This window comes from Myotis myotis, unplaced genomic scaffold, assembly GCF_014108235.1.
Source record: "Myotis myotis isolate mMyoMyo1 unplaced genomic scaffold, mMyoMyo1.p scaffold_m19_p_4, whole genome shotgun sequence".
Classification (NCBI taxonomy): domain Eukaryota; kingdom Metazoa; phylum Chordata; class Mammalia; order Chiroptera; family Vespertilionidae; genus Myotis; species Myotis myotis.
This window is the reverse complement of record NW_023416346.1, coordinates 3,382,158-3,406,132: the sequence shown is the minus strand read 5'-3', so window position 1 is coordinate 3,406,132 and position 23,975 is coordinate 3,382,158. Positions and strand designations below refer to the sequence as shown.

General features: G+C 38.8%; 1 pseudogene; it reads left to right on the top strand.

Annotated features, from left to right (window-relative positions):
• Positions 1-9,020: 9,020 nt before the first annotated feature.
• On the top strand, positions 9,021-10,013 carry LOC118653789 (annotated as a pseudogene).
• Positions 10,014-23,975: the final 13,962 nt, after the last annotated feature.

Genomic DNA, 23,975 nt, shown 5'->3' with positions numbered 1-23,975 from the left:
TCTCTTGTGAGTGTATCTATCATTTTCCGGAAACAGTGAACTCAGTGCTCCAATGGGCAGGAAATTCCTAGAGTCAAGTGGTAGAATGTGCAAATACATGAAAATGTTTAAAAAATATCCCATTTTATGATAATATTGAAATATATTCAGCTTTTGCAATACCTGGGAAATAATGTTCATTCTATGAGCAGAAAAAAAAGTACAAAATTGGCTGAGTTTAATAAAAAATTCAATCATTTATAATGAGTTAATTTAACTGCCTCTTGCAAAGTAAGTGCAACCTTTATGTAAAATAATATATAAGTAAACAAAATCCTCCTCCATCTCCTATTGAATGAACTCATTCAGTGAGTAACTGTGAATGAGAAATCAAAACAAACAGCTGGTGTCTAAGTACAGCCTTCTGAATATGGGACTTTTGGTTGACTGAATCCAAATATGTGATACTCTTTGAGGAAGTCAACACAGTTATCTCCTTCTGTTAAATGCATTATTTAGAAACAATCAAGCAGCACACTTCTAAGAAATATGCAGGAAGGCTTAATACAAGGAGTGCCCTATAATTCACTTGATGAAGGTTCAGGGAAGCACTTTGAATGCTGTTAACATGAAAGCAGTTTGTATACAATGAACCTCAGTAAGAAGCCAAGTTTACAAATTTACCTATAAAATCATACACTTCTTCCTCTCAAATATTTATCCTGCCAAATTTAATTGGGCCAAAGGATATAAAACTGTTCAAGCATGGAAACCAGTAATTGTCTTTCATTCATAAAGAGGATTATGCACATGCAACACTTCTTGAGAAACTACCTGTCTATAAAAGAACATAGCTACAACAAAATGTCCTACAAATAGGCACTTTTTAATAGTCTGCTTACCTACAGTAATAATGCATACATCAGTGCCCTGGGGGATGTGGTGATGACAATTCTTGACCATCTGTGCACTACACACATTCAGGGGTCACATCTCAGCTCTAAGCGTATACAGCAAATGTCAGATTTAGTTTCTAAAAGCTTCATCTACATCCCAGGCAACTAAATCAGCAAGAGTCATCTATGCCTGGGTAAAGTTGGAGCAGGACCTATTTCTAGTCTCCCATGTTGACAGGTTTCCCAGAGGTGTTCATTGAAACCATTGTTGAAATTGTACTTCCACTATTTGTCATTGATCCAAGCAATAAGGCAAGCTGTGTATATATGAGATTAATCCAGTCACCAATTTTATCTGGTAAATTTAATTATGTGCCAGGTACTGTTCTTAGGCACATGATGGAGTCAAGTTTAAGGGCAGATCAGTGTGGACCAGAAATCAATAATGTATGCTTAGAGTTATTGTCCAATACCGGTTAATGGCTTGACTTCATTGAAATGGGAAGAATAGAAATGCTGTAAAAATTAAACAAAATCAGGGTGGGGGGCGGGGGGTGTAAGAGATCAACCAAAGGACTTGTATGCATGCATATAGGCATAACCCATGGACACAGACAATAGGGTGGTGAGGGTCTGGGGTGGGGGAGAGGGGAAAGGTCAATCGGGGAGAAAAGAAGACATATGTCACACTTTCAACAATAAAGAATTAAAAAAATTAAACAAAATCAGTTTGCCATTCAGAGAAATGGGCAGTGAAGGTATTTGAAGACATCTTGGGAGCATTTATTCATACAGAGAGACTAATGAGACCACTCAAACCCCATGCCAAGGAATTTTTTCACAAAGGTATGAGACTTTTAAGTAAATAAGCCATGAAAACACCACATTTAGAAAAATAGAAAATACCACAAACTTGCCACGCTTTGGGGGATTTTGTGGATTTAGGAGGAGGCTTTAGGAGGATTTACAATAGCTGCGAACACTGATGCATGCACTAACATCTGCAGAGACTTCATTCTTCAGGACAGAAAAATATGCTTGCCATGAATCGCGACTCTATTATTTCACCGTTAACTACAGAATTTATATGAGTGCAGGATCATTGCCCAGATCCAACACACAGCTGGCACCATTCCAAGCCTGCAAGTAATTCTCAGGCCACTGAGGGGACCTTCACTCGGAAAGCCTGGAAATTATGCTTAATTAGTTTCTTTTTGTCATCAGTGGACAGGACATGATGAAAGGTAACATTTATACCTGTCAGGGACAACCGACTGGGGAACAAGCTTTCCCAGAGTCAGCACTCAGAGAGGCAATCCTTCCAAGAGGAGTGAGAAACTCTAATTCGATAAAGAAGGATATGTATGGTCAGCCTGCATTCTTTAGAGAGTCATGTATTCATTTGGTTCCCAAATACACAGCTTCATTTCCTTCCTGTCATCATTTCCAAGTGACCTTCACCGAATTCTGGGTGTGGGTTGGGTTTCTCATCACGTCTTCCTTTTTACAGTCTCCATCAGTGAATGCTTCTTTTCTGACAAGGGAATTTGAAGTTCTTTACTCAAAGATATGGCACACAAAGGGGTCGTGTGTCTGTACTGCAATCTGCTCTTTTAAGTTTGGTCATAAACAAATATTCTCGAAACAATCAGGACAAAAGGATGGAAGTAATAACTAGTAAGTCAGATATCCGGCTGTCTCAGGACTCCAGAAAAAGGAGCATCCCAGACAGGACCGTCACAGGCAATGTGGGAAATGACTGCTGTCTTCCAACCTCATTCTTGTTCATTTTCTGGGTATTTTAACCCCTCAAATTTAATGAATGTGGTTCACTGGATGAAGGGTGCACTTTATTAGCTGTTCAAACCTTTCCTTCCTTCTTCTGCAGATTCAGGGCACCTGGAAGGCAAGCTGGGCTAGCAGGACCTTCACAAATCTGATGGCCACTGGAGCTTGAACACATTGCCATGCCTTCATGATAAGGTAGGAGGAGAGGGGCTTTAAGGGGCTTACAGTTGCCATCATTAAAACCTGTTATTTACAGGCAGTTCTAAGTGTGCATGTAAAGTGAGGCGATGTAATGGAACTCCCATTTGACCCAGTAATCCCACTTCTAGGAATATATCCCAAGAAACCAGAAACACCAATCAGAAAGGATATATGCACCCTATGTTCATAGCAGCACAATTCACCATAGCTAAGATTTAGAAATAGCCTAAGTGCCCATCAGCAGATGAGTGGATTAGAAAACTGTGGTACATCTACACAATGGAATACTATGCTGCTGTAAAAAATAAGAAGGAACTCTTACCATTTGCAACAGCATGGATGGAACTGGAGAGCATTATGCTAAGTGAAATAAGGCAGTCAGAGAAAGATAAATACACATGATCTCACTCATTTGTGGAATATAGAGAACAACATAGACTGATGAACAGGGACAGACCCAAAGACAGAGAAACAGCAATCAGGCTATCAATCCCCAGAGGGAAAGTAGGGGAGGGCGGGGGTAAGGGGGAGAGAGCAACCAAAGGACTTGTATACATGCATATAAGCCAAACCAATGGACATGGACAACAGGGGGATGGGAGCATGAGTGGGGGAGGAGGTTGGGGGTTAATGGGGGGATGAGGACACATTTGTAATACCTTAACCAATAAAGAAATTTTTTTAAAAAAAGTGAGGTGATGCCATAACCGGTTTGGCTCAGTGGATAGAGCGTGGGCCTGAGGACTCAAGAGTCCTGGGTTCTATTCCGGTCAAGGGCATGTACCTTGGTTGAGGGCACATCCCCAGTGGGGGGTGTGCAGGAGGCAGCTGATCGATGTTTCTCTCTCATCGATGTTTCTAACTCTCTATCCCTCTTCCTTCCTCTCTGTAAAAAAAATCAATAAAATAAAAAAAATTAAAAAAAGTGAGGCAATGTGACAGATGTGTAGTGTAGCTAATGAAAGGTTTGGTCCCCAAATCACAGAATTCAATTAATATTATGGTGTGGGGAAGCAAAAAGGAAAAAAAAATGAAACTGTCCTTTCACCACCCTAACATACCAAAAGATGTGCATGTCTGCCTCTCTGTTTACCTCATTTGAAATAATTTCTACAAACCCTTTCCCTTCATGCTCTCCCTAATCACCTCTGAAATGTGTTTGGCATCCCTGGGAAAAGACATCTATTTGTCAAGCTCTTGTTCAATGCAGAAAAGTGTACGATATTTTGTTCATTTTTTAATAAGATTTTGATTATATTCAGATATTTATAACAGGCCTTTATAGTTTCTCAATATCTGAGATGATTCTAGTATAGCCAATACCTTTCACAGGAAGAAGGGCAACCGTAGCTGACAAAGACAATACAGATCTTACTTTCTCCAGGTAATAGGAGCTTTCAAGCTTCTTGTGAGTATTTCTAAAGTAATCTAATCTGCTTGAGGTTTATTTTTCCTTGGTAACTATGTTCCCAGCACAGTCTGGGATTTTGAACCTAATGAATTCTGAGAAAATCATTAACGTGAACTTCTTAGGTAAAAACAGAAAAAAAGCCAAGGATTTCATTACTAATTGCACCCAATAACACAAGGTGTGCCTGGGGTTCTAATGAATGTCCATAACATTTCACTTCTTTTTTTTCAAATCTAATAATAAGGATGGAGCACTGCTTTCCTAATATGGGTGTTTCAGTTGCTGCTGTACATGCTCTGATGACCTCTGGCCTTTAAGGAGGAAAGTGGGGGACAGAAGTTGAATTTTCCGTGGTTGGAACCAGCAGCTTTATGCCATCTTTAGGGTCCACTTAACCTGAGTCTCTCCTTCCTCCCTTCCCCCCTTTCTCCATTGCTGTGTCCCAGAGCAGCTCATTTTCCTACCAGGCCACTTTCCACTGATACAATGGATATAATTTGGGAGCCTTTGATGGAAGGACTTGAAAGAGTCATTAACTTCATTTTGCTTCATTTGTTTTCCAAATCAAAGAATCCCAAAGAGAACTGCTGTGAAAAATAAAAGCATCTTCACTGATCGCCTGGAAGCGTTTTGTTTCAGACATCACAGGCAGGGGCTGAGCTCTCCTTTGAGGATGGACAGACATGACAATCCATCTGTTATCTAAGGCTGGAGTTTCCCCAGCCCATGCTCAGGTCTGTCCCTTTTCTCTCTTCTAATCTTCTGCTTTTGAGCATTGACTCTGCCTTTGCAGTTTGCAACGCTACTTTTCCCCGGAAAGTAAATAGTTCAAATCTGTTGTATTTTTTTTTTAATTTAAAAAGTTTAGTTTTAGACTTACAAGTCCAGGAAGCGCAGAGAACCCCAAACAAAAGGAATCCAAAGAGGACCACACCAAGACACATCATAATTAAAATGCCAAGAGCAAAAGACAAAGAGAGAATCTTAAAAGCAGCAAGAGAAAGAAACTCAGTTACCTACAAGGGAATACCCATACGACTGTCAGCTGATTTCTCAACAGAAACTTTGCAGGCCAGAAGGGAGGGTCAAGAAATATTCAAAGTGATGAATGCCGAGGACCTACAACCAAGATTACTTTATCCAGCAAAGCTATCATTCAGAATAGAAGGTCAGATAAAGAGCTTCACAGATAAGGAAAAGCTAAAGGAGTTCATCACCACCAAACCAGTATTATATGAAATGCTGAAAGGTATCCTTTAAGAAGAGGAAGAAGAAGAAAAAGGTAAAGATACAAATTATGAACAACAAATACGCATCTATCAACAAGTGAATCTAAGAATCTAGTGAATAAATAATCTGATGAACAGAATGAACTGGTGATTATAATAGAATCAGGGACATAGAAAGGGAATGGACTGACTATTCTTGGGGGGAAAGGGGTGTGGGGGATGCGGGAAGAGACTGGACAAAAATCTTGCACCTATGGATGAGGACAGTGGGTGGGGAGTGAGGGCGGAGGGTGGGGTGGGAACTGGGAGGAGGGGAGTTATGGGGGAAAAAAGAAGAACAAATGTAATAATCTGAACAATAAAGATTTAATTTAAAAATAATAAAAAGTTTATTTTTCAGTTACAGTTTATGTTCAATATCATTTTGTATTGTATCTATAATAACAAAAGTATAATATGCTAATTAGACCAGACGACCTTCTGGACGAAGTGGGGCCGGAAGGGAAGCCCAGGTCCTGGGTGCCAGAGGGAAGCTGGTGCCGGCAGCTGAGGGAAGGAAGGCCTATCCTTGCACGAATTTCGTGCATCGGGCCTCTAGTTTAAAAAAAAATCTTATTTGCTTGAGATTTACTTTTTCTTAGAAATGTTTAGCTTGAAAAGGAGTTCAGGTCCATAAATACTATTTTACCATTTGTCTAACTCATGACATCTTTTTCATTAGGTTCAAACACTGGCTAAACCATTTACTAGTTGTGTTACCACTAGAAAGTTACTTAATTTATTTGCTTATTTATATAACTAGAAGCCAGATGCACAAAATTCATGCATGGGTAGGGTCCCTAGACCTGGCCGGCGATCAGGGCTGATCTATGGGGTGACCGGTGGGGCGATCGGGGGCCCCTGCTGTCACCCACCTTGGCTGGCCTGGGGCCTGCGGGCTGGGGGCAGATCCTGCATTGAGTGTCTGCCTCCTGGTGGTCAGCGCACATCATAGCGACCGGTCATTCCACCAGTCATTCTGCCATTTGCTCATTTTGCATATTAGGCTTTTATTATATAGGATGAAGATAATAATACCTACCTCATAGTGTCATTGTGATGATGGATTAAATGAGTTGATAACTTTAAAGTATTTAAAATAGTGAGGAACATGTAGTAATTTCTCAGTATGTATTAGTGATTGTTTTATTACTATTATTAATAAGAATAATATAATTTCAATGTAAAAGTAGGCTTTCAGATCTAGCTTTTTAGATGCTAACATGAGAATAGGCTGCCCACCTATATATATAAAAAAAATATTCACTAACATTTTAGATTCTGCATTTTTTTTATAAAAGTAACAAAATATGAAAGGGGTTTTTCTAAAGCTAGATCTTAAGAAATGGGGTGTGAGCCCTAGCTGGTTTGGCTCAGTGGATAGAGCGTTTGCCTGTGGACTGAAGGATCCCGGGTTTGATTCTGGTCAAGGGCACATGTTCGGGTTGTGGGATCAATCCCCAGTAGGGAGCATGCAGGAGGCAGCCAATCCATGATTCTCTCTCATCATTGATGTTTCTATCCCTCTCTCTCTCCTTCTCACTTCCTCTTGAAAATCAATAAAAATATATTAAAAGAAAAGAAAAGAAATGGGATATGAAACACTTCTTTTTACAAGAAAACGATGATGATAGGCTAGTTTGAAAAATTTACACATAAATAGGTTTAGTGTAATTACCAAATGCTTAGGATTGCATGAAGTGAGAAAGAAAGCTGTGTAGGTTATTAATGCAGAGGCATGTGTGTGTGTGTGTGTGTGTGTGTGTGTGTGTGTGTGTGTGTGGTGTGTGTGTGTGTATGGTGTGTGTGTGTGTGTGTGTGTGTGTGTGTGTGTGTGTGTGTGGTGTGTTAGGTAAGTGTTAACTGAGGATGGACAGGACAATAACTATCATCAGGTACTTTGTTACTTGATCTTGTTCCACAAAACTCTGTGATATCTTTGATTATAGATAAAAAAAATAAAAAACCGAAGTAGGCAAAACAAAGTAACTAAACATGCAGTAAAGGGTTATCAAAATGCATGGTTTAAGGGAGGCAGTATTTGAAACACATAGCCTCTAGAAGAGAAAAAAAAAAGTCAATAAAGGAGAGAAACTCCACTTGGCGCTTAGGTGGTATAAAGGAAAAATAAAGCTAAAGAGGGAGCTATAGGGTTCTACAGGTTAGAGGAGAATCATTAAACCAGAGGACACACAGCTCTTCAACCCCCCACCAACACAAACAAAGAAATCTGCTTAAAGTGCCTGGACTTTGTTATGTTGAGAGAAAGACATCAGCAAATGTTTGCTGGGTCATCTTTAAGAATAGGACACAGAGAAGACATTGATCAAAGCCTTACTAGATTCCTTTCTTTCTACCTAGTTCATATGAAATTATAGTTATCTCTGATAGCTTCCTTCCTGGAACAGGTCCTCTATCTAAGTTATTTTAGGCAGTTAGGGAAAAAGTCCAAGTTTTTTCCCAAGTCCTACATTTCTTAAAAATAACCAGCTTAAAATAATCAGTATTTTTTTAAAAAGCATATTTTGGGGTGGAAAACTCTGTTTTTCCTTACCACAAAGAAATGAACAACAGGAAAATCAGCAAATCCACATAGAACTATTCTAAAACAATCAGAAAATAAACTGTCACACATATGAGAAAATTTCACACATCTGAGGCAAAGTTCCTATAGGAAAAACAACCATAAAGCAGAAGAGAACTGTAAAAATTAAATATAATCCAATATACATTTGAGGATATGAAAAACCACCTTGTAAGAAATTAATTTTAAAAACTAAGAAAGGAAATAGTAAAAAAAAAAAAAAAAAAAAAAAAAAAAAAAAAAAAAAAGGGAAGCTATAAAAAGAGTTGATTTGTTTAGGAAAGTATTTTAAATAGACAAAAATATGTTAGAAATAAAGTATACCCAAGGAAAAATAGATTCAAGTGAAATTTAATAAGGGGTATTAAAGAAAGATAAGAAAACAACCAAGATAATCAAAGGAGATAAAAAATAAATGGATCAGAGAACAAGTAGTAAAAATGAATGACAAAAAAAGTAAGAATAATATTCATGGCAGCAGAGGCTACTTACTGCAGTGATTTAAACCCATTCACAACTTTATTACAGCCTGTGGAAAACCTTGAGCTAGAGGGACCCAGCTTGGACATGCCAGGATTTCTATCCCACAGATCTTGTGAGATTTAAAGAGAAATGTTTGTGTTTTGCTCTGAGGTGGGGAGGTCACAGCCATGGTGGCCATAAGGGGCAGAGGAAATATTTGAAGAAACAATGACTGAGAATTTTCTGAAAAATAATGACATACATCAAATCAGAGCTTGAAGAAGTGGCTAGAACCCCATGTAGAATAAATACCATGTACACGGACACACCTTACGCCCCTGTACACATCATTTCCACACTGCTGAAAATCTGAGAGAGAAATAGTGAAAACAGCCAGAGGAGAAAGACACATTACATAAAGAGGAACAGAGATGGGAAAACTGACAACCCGGCCTGCGAGTCTGATGTTTGCATCTATAAGTGTGCACGCAGCCAAAGAAGAGAAATAAAAGAAGCAGGTAGGCCCTAGCCGGTTTGGCTTAGTGGATAGAGTGACAGCCTGCAGACTGAAGGGTCCCGGATTTGATTCCAGTCAAGGGCACAGGCCTGGGTTGTGGGCTCGATCCCCAGTGGGGGACGTGCAGGATTCTCTCTCATCATTGATGTTTCTATCTCTCTCCCTCTTCCTTCCTCTCTGACATCAATAAAAATGTATTTTTTAAAAAAGCAGCTAGGGAAACCAGAGCAGCTCCCCATGTACATTTCACCACCTCTCCTGTCGAAATATCATGAAGAGCAGCCTGGTAATTTACAGATAGGTTCTGCCTCCATCAGCACCAGAAATGGTCATTACATTGTCTGGCGCAAGGATATTTATATCTTTGTGAAGAATGAGATGATGGATATAGTCCAATTTGGAAAAGGTAGATGAATATGTTTACCTGAATAAGCTACCATGAGATTGTCTTCCGAAAATTGGAGTGATTAGTTTCAGGATTGGCAGGCTTGGTTTCAGCAAGACAAGGTTCTAGATTGAAGAAAATTGTTTATCCATTGGGACTGCCCACTTCAAGAGCAACTGTTAGTTACCCAGCTCAGTCCATAATAATTGTAAAGGTCACCAGGAAAGGGCCAGCAGATTTACAAAACAGTTAAATCACTGTGGACAAAAAAATAATAACTAAGACCTAAGGTCGCATTTAAATGGACTAAAAAGGTAGGAAGCTCTGATGAAATAGAAATACCTGCAAAAACAGCTAATGAGCTGAAAACACCCAGCAGCTTTGCCAACAGAAGTTGGATCTGAAGCTAAGACCAAATCAGAATCTACCCCAGGGGCTACATGATTTATGCATGACCTGAAGCTCATGGATCATGGGCAGTCCCATGCCGAAGTTGTGGATATATACAGCGCTAGAAACTGAGATAGTCTACGTGGAGACCATGAGATGTGTGAAGTTCCAAATAATGATAAAAAAAAATCATGTAATGGGTAATGGTGATACATAAAGCATAACTTAAAACAAGGTTACCCCTTACATCTTCTAATGTACAGTTTGATCAACCACATAGCTAACTAAAACACACACAGCAAATACAATCCAAGCATTATTAAAAGATTGGTGAACAGGCAGAGATAGTAGTATTATGATGCATTTGATGACATCTAAGACTGTTAATAAAAAATAGAATAAATATGTGAACAGTTATGAGAGTAAGATTTAAAAAATGTATGTGTATATATAAATACTTATGCACACATGTATTTGCTTTAGCTTTTTTCTAATTAATATCAGCTAAATTAGAATGGTCTGTGGAAGGACGTGTTCCCTATCTTTCTCTTTTTTCATTTCCCAGAGCTGGAATAAAATATCTATATTTTGTGACAAAAGCAAATGTTTGTGGTTTTACGCCACTGGTTTGTGGGTTTATTTGCTACATAGCGATACGTAGTGGGTACAGATTATTTTGACTTGGAAATCTGGTACTGCCATAATAAATAACTAAAATATGGGCATGGCATTGAAACTGGGCGACAAACTTTGAGAAGAGTGTTAGTGTTTAAAATCCCTTAACACACTATAAAATGTTGGCCTTTGAAGGAGATGCTAGCGAGAGCTCCAGAGAAAGAGAAAAAAAATGTATTAGAAACTTGAAGAAAGGAGATTCTTGTGATGAAGTGGCAGAATCTAGCTGTTGCCTGAAGATATGTTGAAAGTAGAAAATGTGCCCAATGAACTGGATGATCTAAGGCTATTTCTAAGCAACATTTTGAAGATGCGACCTGATTGCTTCTTACTGTTTGTAATACAGTCATAGTTGCATAATGACATTTTATTAAATGAAAGACTGCATATATGAACATAGTCCCATCCTGTCTAATAAAAGACAAAAAGGGTAATTGACCGTACCTTCGCTACGCTTCCCATTGGCTAATCAGAGTGATATGCAAATTAACTGCCAACAAAGATGGTGGTTAATTTGCATATGTAGGCTCCAAGCGGTGGAGCGAAGCCAAACAGCCCTGAAGCCGGCCAAGCAGCAAGGCCTCACACCCCTGGGATCAGCGGATCCACGAGGCCTCCAGCCCCGGGATCAGCGGAGCAGCGAAGCCTGATGGCTGGGGTGGGGAAGCTCTGGCCGGAGCCCAGCCAGAGTGAAGGCCTGGGTCCTGGGGGCCAGAGGAAAACTGGTGCCAGCAGCCAAGGTAAGGGAAGGCCTATTGCACGAATCTCTTGGTGCAACAGACCTCTAGTAAGGTTATAAGGGAGCTGAAAAATTTCTAATTCTTAATGTCATTTTAGTTATCATCAAGTCATAGCGCAATGCATTACACAAATACAGTTGCCTACAGCGTACAGTACAATAACACACTCTAGCAGTTTGTGGTCTAAGATCTGCAGGGAACATAATTTGTCAACCTCAAATATGTCTATTTGGCATAGGATTATTTGAGGCTGGTTAATTTTAAGAAAGAGCAAACATGAGAGAAGTTCTGAAAACCAAGTAGAAGTGAGTTACCCTTTGTGAAAGACATTTATGTGGATAAAGTAAATCTCCATTTGTAAGGGTCTCTCCTTGGCTGTACCAGGAAGAGGAGAAGGACCATCTTTCTAGAAACTCTTATTAATGCAGAAGACAAAACTTAATTCAGCATAACAACCTTACCCTTGTTTACACTGCTTTTCCTGGTCACCTCCTGTAACTGACTCTCCTTATTCCCAGCATTTTTTTAAGTGTTAAGCTGAATTTGGTATTTAAGGCAGTGGCTTCAGTCATTTTTATAAGTTTCTCAGTTTTCCTGGATCTCTCCCATGTATACAGGAGGAATACATGCTATTCAACTTTTGTTTGTTTTTTTCCTGTTAATCTTTTATTACATGGATGTCTCAGCCAAGAACCCAGAAAGGTAGATGGAAAATTCTTTTTACTCCCATACAGAACTATAAGCTGTACCATATAGCCTAGGTGTGTATTAGACTAGATGATCTGTTTCTGTAAACACTCTCTATGATACTTGCAGAATGATGAAATCATCTGTTAAGAAACGTCTAAACCTGTAAAGAATTTTATGAGTTTATTTCAGCCAAATAGACAACATGCCTACAAGAAAGATCTCAACAGACTGAGAAAAATGCTTCCCACAATGGCAATTTGTAGTTTCTTTTATGCATTTGGAGTTAAGGAGGGAACATAAGGAAGCTTACATGAACGTAGGAGATAGCAAGACATGGAAATTTCTATGATTAGATTACAGAAGAGTTAATAAGATTACATGCTCTCTTGAGGGTGGTTATGCTATGCTTCCCAGGGATCAGACAAAGACACCTTTTAAAGGTATGTTAACTTAGATGCACAAAAACAATGGACAGGGTTTGCTTAAGGCCAATATAAAGTTTTTATAGTCCTGTGATGTTTCTTTTTGGTTAGATTTATTACTGAGTCCCTTTTTTGTTCACATCGCGGCACATTTCTCAGAACGTATTCCCATCATTAAGCAGCACATGGATATAAAATGTGAGAAGAGAGAGATAAATTGAGGGAAAGATGGTTTAAAAAAAGAGGTAGGATTTAGGGTTTAAAAATTCTCATCCCCTCCAAAGGGGCATACAATGTTAAAATTTAAAAATGCCTCTTGATCAAAGATCATATCCAGAGCATACCCCCCAAAAAAACATTGTCTAAAAATGAAGTCAGCCGAAACCGGTTTGGCTCAGTGGATAGAGCGTCGGCCTGCGGACTGAAAGGTCCCAGGTTCGATTCCGGTCAAGGGCATGTACCTGGGTTGCGGGCACATCCCCAGTGGGACATGTGCAGGAGGCAGCTGATCGATGTTTCTCTCCCATCGATGTTTCTAACTCTCTATCTCTCTCCCTTCCTCTCTGTAAAAAATCAATAAAATATATTTTTTAAAAAATGAAGTTATGACTGCAAACTTCTTTGTTAATTTTTTTAAAATATCAAAGGTTTTGTTTAGATGTTTAGAGTTATATTCAGTCACACAAAAGGACATTTAAAGAGATTAAACATGTACCTCATAGATACTTTAAATGAAAGTGTTTTTTTTCTTTTTTTTTAATTCTCACTTGAGGACATGCTTTCATTGATTTTTTTTAGAGACAGAGGAAGGGAAAGGAGACACACACACACACACACACACACACACACATATATATATATATATATATATATATAGAGAGAGAGAGAGAGAGAGAGAGAGAGAGAGAGAGAGAGTGAGAAACATCCTTGTGAGAATAAAACATTGATTGGTTGCCTCTCACACTCACCCAGGCCAGCCGGGATTGAACCCACAGCCTGGGTATGTATGCTGACCAGGAATCAAACCCGTCACCTTTCTGTGCATGGGCTGATGCTCCTACCAACTGAACCACACGGCCAGGGCTAAATTTAAGCTTTAAGGATGTTGTCCCGTAGCTCACTCAACAGAAGCACAAAGTAGAAAAAAATTTATCTCAAAGAGGTTTGTAGGTGTGGCTATTCTCTAATGTATACATCCCTATGAAATTTACAAAAGACCCATAGAGTCAATAATAAAACGATATCACCAAGATTACTGTCAGTGCAAACCATGAAGAACAGAGAGAAAATAAAGAAAGAGGCTCTTGGATCCCCACAAGTCTAATGGTAGGTAGAAGGTGGAGGAAGCCAGTCAGTGGCAAATGCTTAGATGGTGAACTCAAAAGTCAGGCAAATATAGCCGAGCACCCAAGGCTAATAGAGGAACATCCCACACTTGCCAGGCTGGATTTCAGAATTTCTGTGAACCAGTGCTTCTCCCTTCTACATCTACAGAACAAGAGGAGGTACACCCAAGAAGCTGCACCTGGACCTGATTTAGATTCTGAGGTTCTGAGTTGTTACTGTAATAGTTTATGAATTTTTTAAAATATATTTTACTGATTTTTTTCAGAGGGGAAGGGAGAGGGATAGAGAGTCAGAAACATCGATGAGAGAGAAACATCGATCAGCCGCCTCCTGCACACTCCCTACTGGGGATGTGCCCGCAGCCAAGGTACATGCCCTTGACCGGAATTGAACCTGGGACCTTTCAGTCCACAGGCCGATGCTCTTTCCATTGAGCCAAACCCGTTAGGGCTGTTTATGAATTTTTAAAACCACACTTTGCATGTGGAATTGAAGCGAGTCATTGAGAACCAGTAGGCAGCCTCTAAGATGCTTCCAAAGATCCCTGCTTTCTTCTGGTATTCAAGCCCCTGTAGTGTAGGCTGAACTTGTGACTAGATTCTAATGATTAGTGTATGGTAAACGTAAAGGGACGTCACTTCAAAGATTAAGTTACAAAAAGGTTGTGCGGTCTGTCTCACTCACTTTCTATCACTTGTTCTGAAAGAGGACAGCTACCATGTCATAAACAAGGAACTGAAATTTCCAACAAACCAGCAAGGACATGAGGTCTATCTGACAACAACTAGCAAAACTTGAGGGTGAATCATGCCCCAGTTAAACCTTGGAATGACTGTAGCCCTGGCCAGCAACTTGATGAAAGCCTTGTGGAATTACTTATTCGTTAACCAATAACTAACACAGTCAGTTATTAAAAGAAAAGTGTTTTTAATTTCCTCACAAAACACAATCCAACTATATTCTTTGGACATAGGATACATCTAAAACTAAGTGATTTAGCCCTAACTGGCTTGGCTCAATGGATAGAGCGTCGGCCTGTGGACTGAAGGGTCCCAGGTTCGATTCTGGTCAAGGGCATGTACCTTGGTTGTGGGCACATCCCCAGTAGGGAGATGTGCAGGAGGCAGCTGATCAATGTTTCCTCTTATTGATGTTTCTAACTCCCTATCATTCTCCCTTCCTCTCTGTAAAAAAATCAATAAAATATATTTTAAAATAAATAAAAATAAATAAAACTAAGTGATTTATAAAGCCAAAACTGAGGAGTAAGAAAGTATACTAAACAAATGCAAACAAAAAGAAAACTGGCATAGAGGCACTGATATCAGATAAAATCTAATTTACACCCAAAAGTATTAAATGTAACAAAGTACTACATTTTTATGTGCTAAAATTCATCATGCAACACCAAGATAAAATGAATATGGACATTTATGCACTAAAGTACACAGCAACTACATTTTAGAAACAAAAACTACAGGATATGCAAGGAAACTTGTAGATAAGCACTAATAATAAAGATGTTACTGTAATACTCTCTGTATAAGACATATCAAATGGACAAAAATATATAAAGAGATAGAATACCTAAACAACATAACTTATAACACAGATGTTACAGATGTATATAGAACTAAACATCCTGATATACCTTCTATTCAAGCATCCATGACACATTGACAAAATTTGATCATATATTAGGTCATAAGAAAAACATCAGTAATTTATGTTCTGTAGAAATATTACAAATAACATATGTGATTATGATACAATAAAACTGGAAATTACTAATGAAAACAAACAAGCAAATAAACAAAACAAATTAGTTCTTCCACCTGGAAATAAAAAAATCTATTAAACAACTCATGGTTGCAAGGGAAACACAGATTGAAATTATAGAATCTATAACAAAAAAGATAATGAAACAGTACATATTAGAATCTACAGAATACAATTAAAGCAATGATCACAGGAAAATTCATAGGTTTAGAAACAAATTAGGAAAATAATAAAATAAACAAAATAAACAAAAAGGACTAGCAAACAAAGTATAAAGATAAAAGCATAGGTTGAAACAGGAAACAATGAACCTAAAAGCAGAGATTGAGAACAGAAAGCAATAGAACACATTAATAATTCAAAATCATATTTTTAAAGAAAAATAATAAAACAGACACATCACTAGCTAACTTGTTCAAAAGCAAAAGTATGGCACAAATATATAAAATAAGAAGTTACAAGAAGCAAACAATCATTGAAACAGAAGACTATTTTTAAATCATGAGACCACTTTGAAGACATACATAAATGAATTTGAAAATCTAGAGCAAATGAATAATTTCCTGGGAAAATACATATTACCAAAATTTACTCCACTCGAGTTAGACAAATTTCCATTAAAGAAATAGAGAAAATCATTGAGGAGCTACCCGGCCAGAAAGATCAAACCCTTAAAGATAATGCCAATGCTCTATATATTGTTCCAGAGCATTAAGAATAAAGGATTCTTAGGACATATTCCTAGAAGTGGAATCACTGGGTCAAATGGCAGTTCTGTTTTTAATTCTTTGAGGAAACTCCATACTGTTTTCCACAGTGGCTGCCCCAGTCTGCATTCCCACCAGCAGTGCACGAGTGTTCCTTTTTCTCTGCATCCTCTTCAGCACTTGTCGTTTGTTGATTTGTTGATGATAGCTACTCTGACAGGTGTGAGGTGATACCTCATTGTTGTTTTGATTTGCATCTCTCAGATGATTAGTGACTTTGAGCATGTTTTCATATGTCTCTTGGCCTTCTGTATGTCCTCTTTGGAGAAGTGTTGGTCCTTTGCCCATCTTTAATTGGGTTGTCTTCCTTTGTTAAGTTGTATGAGTTCCTTATATATTTTGGAAATTAACCCTTATCAGATGTATCCTTGGCAAATATGTTCTCCCATACAGTGGGCTCCTTTTTCGTTTTGTTGGTGTTTTTTTGTTTGTTTTTTTGCTGTGCAGAAGCTTTTTGTTTTGATGTAAGTCCACTTGCTTATTTTCCCCTTAGTTTCCATTGGTCTAGGACATGTATCCGTAAACATATTGCTATGAGAGATGTCTGAAATTTTGCTGCCTATGGATTCTTCTAAGATTTTTATGGTTCCATGACTTTCATTTAAGTCTTTTATTCATTTTGAGTTTATTCTTTTGTATGGTGTAAGTTGGTGGTTTAGTTTCATTTTTTTGCATGTACCTGTCCAATTATCTCAACACCATTTATTGAAGAGACTGTCTTGACTCCATTGTGTGCTCTTGCCTCCTTTGTCAAATATTAATTGAGTGTAATGGCTTGGGTCGATAAATGTCCTAATAGCTTAAATCAAGCCATCATATGAACTCATATGCATACTCATATTTTCAAACTTTTCAAATCTGAATCTTTGTTGTATTCATTCATTCATTCAACAAATTAAGCATCGTCCATGTCTACTTTCTTTGGCTTTATAGATATAACAATGAATAAAGGAGAAAAAAAATCACTGCCTTTAAGGGAAAACACTAGAGGCATTTCTATTCATATCAAAGCAAGGCAAACCAAGAAAAAAAAAGAGATCCCGAGAGATAGAATAATTTTCTATTGTCTCTTGAACATTTTGTTGCAAACTGCAGTAAAAGTTCTCTCACCAGTGCGCTCCTACTCGAGGTTTAAGTAAATAGCAGTTAGAGACAAAGTCCACAGGTTTTGCAGTGGATATTAATAACAAAGTGGCTCTGATTGTCTTTGTTAAAGTGCTGAGAGAAGCCATTTTAACAGTCATTGTGAAATGAGGGGAAAGGGAAAAGAAAGGAGGAAGGGAGGGATGCAGGCAAGAGAGGGAGAAAAGTTGAAAGAGAGTTGGCAGTGAGAAGGTCTGCTCTCAGGGGTAGAATGATCCGAGCAGGACATGGGACAGTGATAAGCAGTAATGTCAGGTCACTTCACTCCAGTGAAGGAATCCACTGTTGGCTCCGCTAACAGGACTTTCACACCGTCTAGCAAGGGCCACTTTCTTTCTGAAAGCTTCTCACAGCAGTAAGCGAGCTGTCTGCAAAAATGCTCTCTCCTGCTCCCTCTGGAAGGAAATGTTGCCTAGAGCAAATGCCTGTGAATTTGGAAGTTGCTGGGCTTGATAACATTTTCCTCCTTATTTCCTTCTTCCAAGCCCTAAAGGTAGAATGGCAGCATTTGAAGTAGGAAGACAATTAAATTTTGTGTCCCAATGTTCTATCATGGAAGGGGGAAGTGAACTGTTTGATAAGCCCAGGTTAAGCTCTAGAGCAGTGGTTCTCAACCTTCCTCATGCCGCGACCCTTTAATACAGTTCCTCATGTTGTGGTGACCCCCAACCATCAAATTATTTTCATTGCTACTTCATAACTGTCATTTAGCTACTGTTATGAATCGTCATGTAAATATCTGATAGGCAGGATGTATCTTCATTGTTACAAATTGAACATAATGAAAGCATAGTGATTCATCACAAAAACAATATGTAATTATATATGTGTTTTCCGATGGTCTTAGGCAACCCCTGTGAAAGGGTCGTTCGACCCCCAGGTTGAGAACCGCTGCTCTAGAGGGGAGAAAGAGAGAATGGGGCTGAGCAAGTCACTGAAGCAGGACAAATCCCAAGCATTCCCCTCTCAGCAGGAGGTTAGGTGGGTTGCACAAAGTCTCCCAGCTATCTGAACATGCAACTCCCAGGACTCACTTCATATCTTCTCATTCTCTTACCTTCTCCTTTGTACACATGACCATTCTAGAACATGTAATTCTTCCCCTCTCCTTATTCATGTTTTGGTACCTCCTTTAGGATTCTCAAAGCCCATTTGCAGGTGTTGGGTAGCAAGACGACACTCAGATAGGGCTTTGCCCCAGCCCCATCTGGAATTTCTGAGAGCTACACAATATCCCTGACTTAACCAGACTTTGTCCATGTTGCTTATACCACTTATTAAGGGGTACAAATATATACCTGAAATAAGTCAGAAAATGTCATTTAACTCAGGTTTTCTTAATTAATAATGTTTATTAATGAATTAAACTAAAAATGACAAATGGTCAATTTTCTCTGAAACTGGACAGTGTCTTGGAGGGGTATGGTAGATTGTTAAAAATGGTCATAACATGTTCTCTTCTGCTCTTTTGTAATGTAAATTTTTGAACTCCTATCAAGAGATGGAGTATTTTCCCCTTTGCTCAAGTCTGGAGTGACCTTTTGACTTGCTTTAACTGATAGGATACAGTGCAAATGACCCTGTGCTGGCTGCCGACGTAAGCAACCTTATAGTTTCCATGATTACTTTCTTAGCATGCTACAATGAGACTGTCACATAAGGAAGCTGATCTATTCCATTTGAGAGTGAGAACTAAGATGCCCTAACTGATTGCCAGGACCAACTTCGAAGCACAACCAATGCTCTGGCTTCCATCCGTATATCAGTAAGCTCAAGCGAAACCAACAGAGGGGTCACCCTGCAAAACCACAGCATTGTGAGAAATAATATTTCGTTGTTATTTATAATCCCTACATTTAGGAGTGGTTTTTTTTAATTGAAGGGGATGCTACTATGCCACCCCAAAATATGCCACTTTGGCGTAACAATTATTTGGATCTGAAGGCAATTGAGAATCAACCGATGCAGAAAGAAGGCTTCTCATCTTCCCTTATGTACCTATAAGTAGAACCTCCCCAAAGAAATCAAAAGAACTCAATTGTCCTAATTCCCTCCCCAGGAACGGGAGACAAGAAACAGACCTTGTCACCAGACTATCATATCTCCCATCTATTCTATGGGACCCTTACATCTTCCAAAAGTCATTTGTTCTCACATAAGAACCTTGCCTTGCCTTCCCCTTCCCCTACTAAGGTGCTGAATAAGCTCCAGTCATAACCACCCCTATGAGTTACTCAGCACTGAGTACTCCTGCATGTGTGTACTGAGTACTCCTGCATGTGTGCCCCATCGCACATATAATTTTTTTCTTGCTAATATGTCTTTTTTTCGTTTAATTCACAGACCCTCCGATACTGAACCTTGACAGGGTAGAGGAAAGGATGTTTCCCTCCCATACATTATGTAAAGGACTTACCTGGGTTCAGTCATGTATATCATCCAGATATTCTCAATAACACATTGAAGTTATGTCCTTGTCAGAGCTTCTGGTGTGAAAATGGTGGACATAATGTACATTCCAAAGACAGGGAGCTTTGAGGAGTGTCTGATTGCCAGGTCCGGCTCATGGGTCAACCTGCACTCATATCCTCTCCATAAACTCCTCTAACGAAGAGTCGAGGCTAGCTGTCTATAGCATTTCCCACATGCTTGCTTGGTCCAGTTGTTTCTTCATGGTATAATTTACCTTGTCCTCTTCCAGTCTATGATACAAAGATTTAGATGTTTAAGTGATGCTGTGTGCTTCATGTTGCTTGATATCAAGAAGTTCATAAGTCTAGGTTGGCTCGCTATTACTGGATGCTAAGTTTGATCACTTGGTTCAGGTTGGGGATTATCAGTTTTTCCATTGTTCAAGTGCACTGCTTTTTCCTTCACCACGTGTAGGTAATCTGTGGGCAAACACTCTAACACAGCGGTTCTCAACCTGTGGGTCGCGACCCCTTTGGGGGTCGAACGACCCTTTCACAGGGGTCGCCTAAGACCATCAGAAAACACATATATAATTCCATATTGTTTTTGTGATGAATCACTATGCTTTCATTATGTTCAATGTGTAACAATGAAAATACATCCTGCCTATCAGATATTTACATGACGATTAATAACAGTGGCAACATTACAGTTATGAAGTAGCAATGAAAATAATTTGACGGTTGGGGGTCACCACAACATGAGGAACTGTATGAAAGGGTCGCGGCATGAGGAAGGTTGAGAACCACTGCTCTAACACCATACAAATATTCTGTTTTCTATAAGCTTTTCTTTTTCTTTTTCTTTTTCTTTTTTTATTTATTGCTTAAAATATTACAAAGGGTATTACATATGTGTCCATTTTATCCCCCCGCCCTAGACAGTCCCCTAGCCTCCCCTATCCCCCAGTGTCTTATGTCCATTGGTTATGCTTATATGCATGCATACAAGTCCTTTAGTTGATCTCTTACCCCCCTACCTCCTGCCCCCCAACCCTCCCCGGCCTTCCCGCTGCAGTTTGCCAATCTGTTTGAGGCAGCTCTGCCTCTGTATCTATTATTGTTCAAAAGTTTATAATGGTCTCTATTATCCATGAATGAGTGAGATCATGTGGTATTTTTCCTTCATTGACTGGCTTATTTCACTTAGCATAATGCTCTCCAGTTCCATCCATGACGTTGCAAATGGTAAGAGTTCCTTCCTTTTTAGAGCAGCATAGTATTCCATCGTGTAGATGTACCACAGTTTTCTAATCCATTCATCTACTGATGGGCACTTAGGCTGTTTCCAGATCTTAGCTATGGTGAATTGTGCTGCTATGAACATAGGGGTGCATATATCCTTTCTGATTGGTGTTTCTGGTTTCTTGGGATATATTCCTAGAAGTGGGATCACAGGGTCAAATGGGAGTTCCATTTTCAGTTTTTTAAGGAAACTCCATACTGTCTTCCATAGTGGCTGCACCAGTCTGCATTCCCACCAGCAGTGCACAAGTGTTCCTTTTTCTCCACATCCTCTCCAGCACTTGTCCTTTGTTGATTTGTTGATGATAGCCATTCTGACAGGTGTGAGATGGTAACTCATTGTTGTTTTGATTTGCATCTCTCGGATGATTAGTGACTTTGAGCATGTTTTCATATGTCTCTTGGCTTTCTGAATGTCCTCTTTTGAAAGGTGTCTATTTAGGTCCTTTGCCCATTTTTTGATTGGATTGTTTATCTTCCTTTTGTTAAGTTGTATGAGTTCCCTATAAATTTTGGAGATTAGGCCCTTATCAGATATGACATTGGCAAATATGTTTTCCCACACAGTGGGTTTTCTCGTTGTTTTGTTCATGGTTTCTTTTGCTGTGCAGAAGCTTTTTATTTTGATGTAGTCCCATTTGTTCATTTTCTCTTTCGTTTCAAGTGCCCTAGGAGCTGTATCAGTGAAGAAATTGCTTCGGCATATGTCTGAGATTTTGTTGCCTTTGGATTCTTCTAGAATTTTTATGGTTTCCTGTCGTACATTTAAGTCCTTTATCCATTGTGAGTTTATTTTTGTGTATGGTGTAAGTTGGTGGTCTAGTTTCATTTTCTTGCATATATCTGTCCAATTTTCCCAACACCATTTATTGAAGAGACTATCTTGGCTCCATTGTATGTTCTTGCCTCCTTTGTCAAATATTAATTGAGCATATTGGTTCGGGCCAATTTCTGGGCTCTCTATTCTATTCCATTGATCTATATGCCTATTCTTGTGCCAGTACCAGGCAGTTTTGAGAACAGTGGCTTTGTAATACAACTTGATATCTGGTATTGAGATCCCACCTACTTTGTTCTTTTTCAGGATTGCTGCAGCTATTCGGGGTCTTTTTTTATTCCAGATGAATTTTTGGAGAGTTCGTTCTAGATCTCTGAAGTATGCCGTTGGTATTTTAATGGGAAGTGCGTTGAATTTATAGATTGCTTTGGGTAGTATGGACATTTTAATGATGTTGATTCTACCAATCCATGAACACGGTATGTTCTTCCATCTGTTTATGTCTTCCTCTATATCTTTTTTCAACGTCCTGTAGTTTTCTGAGTAGAGGTCTTTACCTCTTTAGTTAAGTTTATTCCTAGGTAGCTTAATTTTTTTGGTGCGATGGTAAACGGGATTGTTTTTATAATCTCTCTTTCTGAAAGTTCACTATTGGTGTATAGAAATGCCTCAGATTTCTTGGGGTTAATTTTGTATCCTGCTACATTGCCAAATTCATGTATTAAGTCTAGTAGCTTTTTGATGGAGTCTCTAGGGTTTTGTATGTATAATATCATGTCATCTGCAAATAAGGACAGTTTTACTTCCTCTTTTCCAATTTGGATGCCTTTTATTTCTTCTTCTTGCCGAATTGCAATGGCTAACACTTCCAGTACTATGTTGAACAGGAGTGGTGAGAGGGGGCATCCCTGTCTTGTTCCTGTTCTTAGGGGAAATGGTGTTAGGTTTTGTCCATTGAGTATGATGTTGGCTGTGGGCCTATCATATATGGCTTTTATTATGTTGAGGTATGATCCTTCTACTCCCACCTTGCTGAGAGCTTTTATCAAAAATGGGTGTTGAATTTTGTCAAATGCTTTTTCTGCATCAATTGATATGACCATGTGGTTTTTTTCTTTCAATTTGTTTATGTGATGTATCACGTTTATTGATTTGCGGATATTGTACCATCCTTGCATTCCTGGGATAAATCCTACTTGGTCATGGTGTATGATCTTTCTGATGTACTGCTGGATCCGATTTGCTAAGATTTTGTTGAGGATTTTGGCATCTATGTTCATGAGGGATATTGGCCTGTAATTCTCTTTCATTGTGTTGTCTTTACCTGGTTTTGGTATTAGGGTGATGCTGGCTTCATAGAATGAGCTTGGAAGTGTTCCTTCCTCTTGAATTTTTTGTAGTAGTCTGAGGAGGATAGGTTTTAGTTCTTCCTTGAATGTTTGGTAAAACTCCCCTGTGAAGCCGTCTGGTCCTGGGCTTTTGTTTGCTGGAAGCTTTTTGATGACTGCTTCAATTTCTTCCATAGTTATTGGCCTGTTGAGATTTTTAGATTCTTCCTGATTGAGTTTTGGAATGTTGTATTTTTCTAGGAATTTGTCCATTTCCTCCAGGTTGTCTAGTTTGTTGGAGTAGAGCTGTTCATAGTATTTTTTAACAATCATTTGTATTTCTGTGGGGTCTGTTGTTATTTCGCCTCTATCGTTTCTGATTTTGTTTATTTGGGTCCTCTCTCTTTGCTTCTTGGTGAGTCTGGCTAGAGGTTTGTCAATCTTGTTTATCCTTTCAAAGAACCAGCTCTTGGTTTCATTGATTTTCTGTATTGTTTTTTTGGTCTCTATGTCATTTATTTCTCCTCTAATCTTTATTATCTCCTTCCTTCTGCTCCCTCTGGGGTTTTCTTGTTGCTCTCTTTCTAATTCTTTGAGTTGTAGAGTTAGATGATTTACTACCATTTTTTCTTGTTTTTTGAGATAGGCCTGTAGAGCTATAAACTTCCCTCTCAGGACTGCTTTCATTGTGTCCCATAGGTTTTGGATT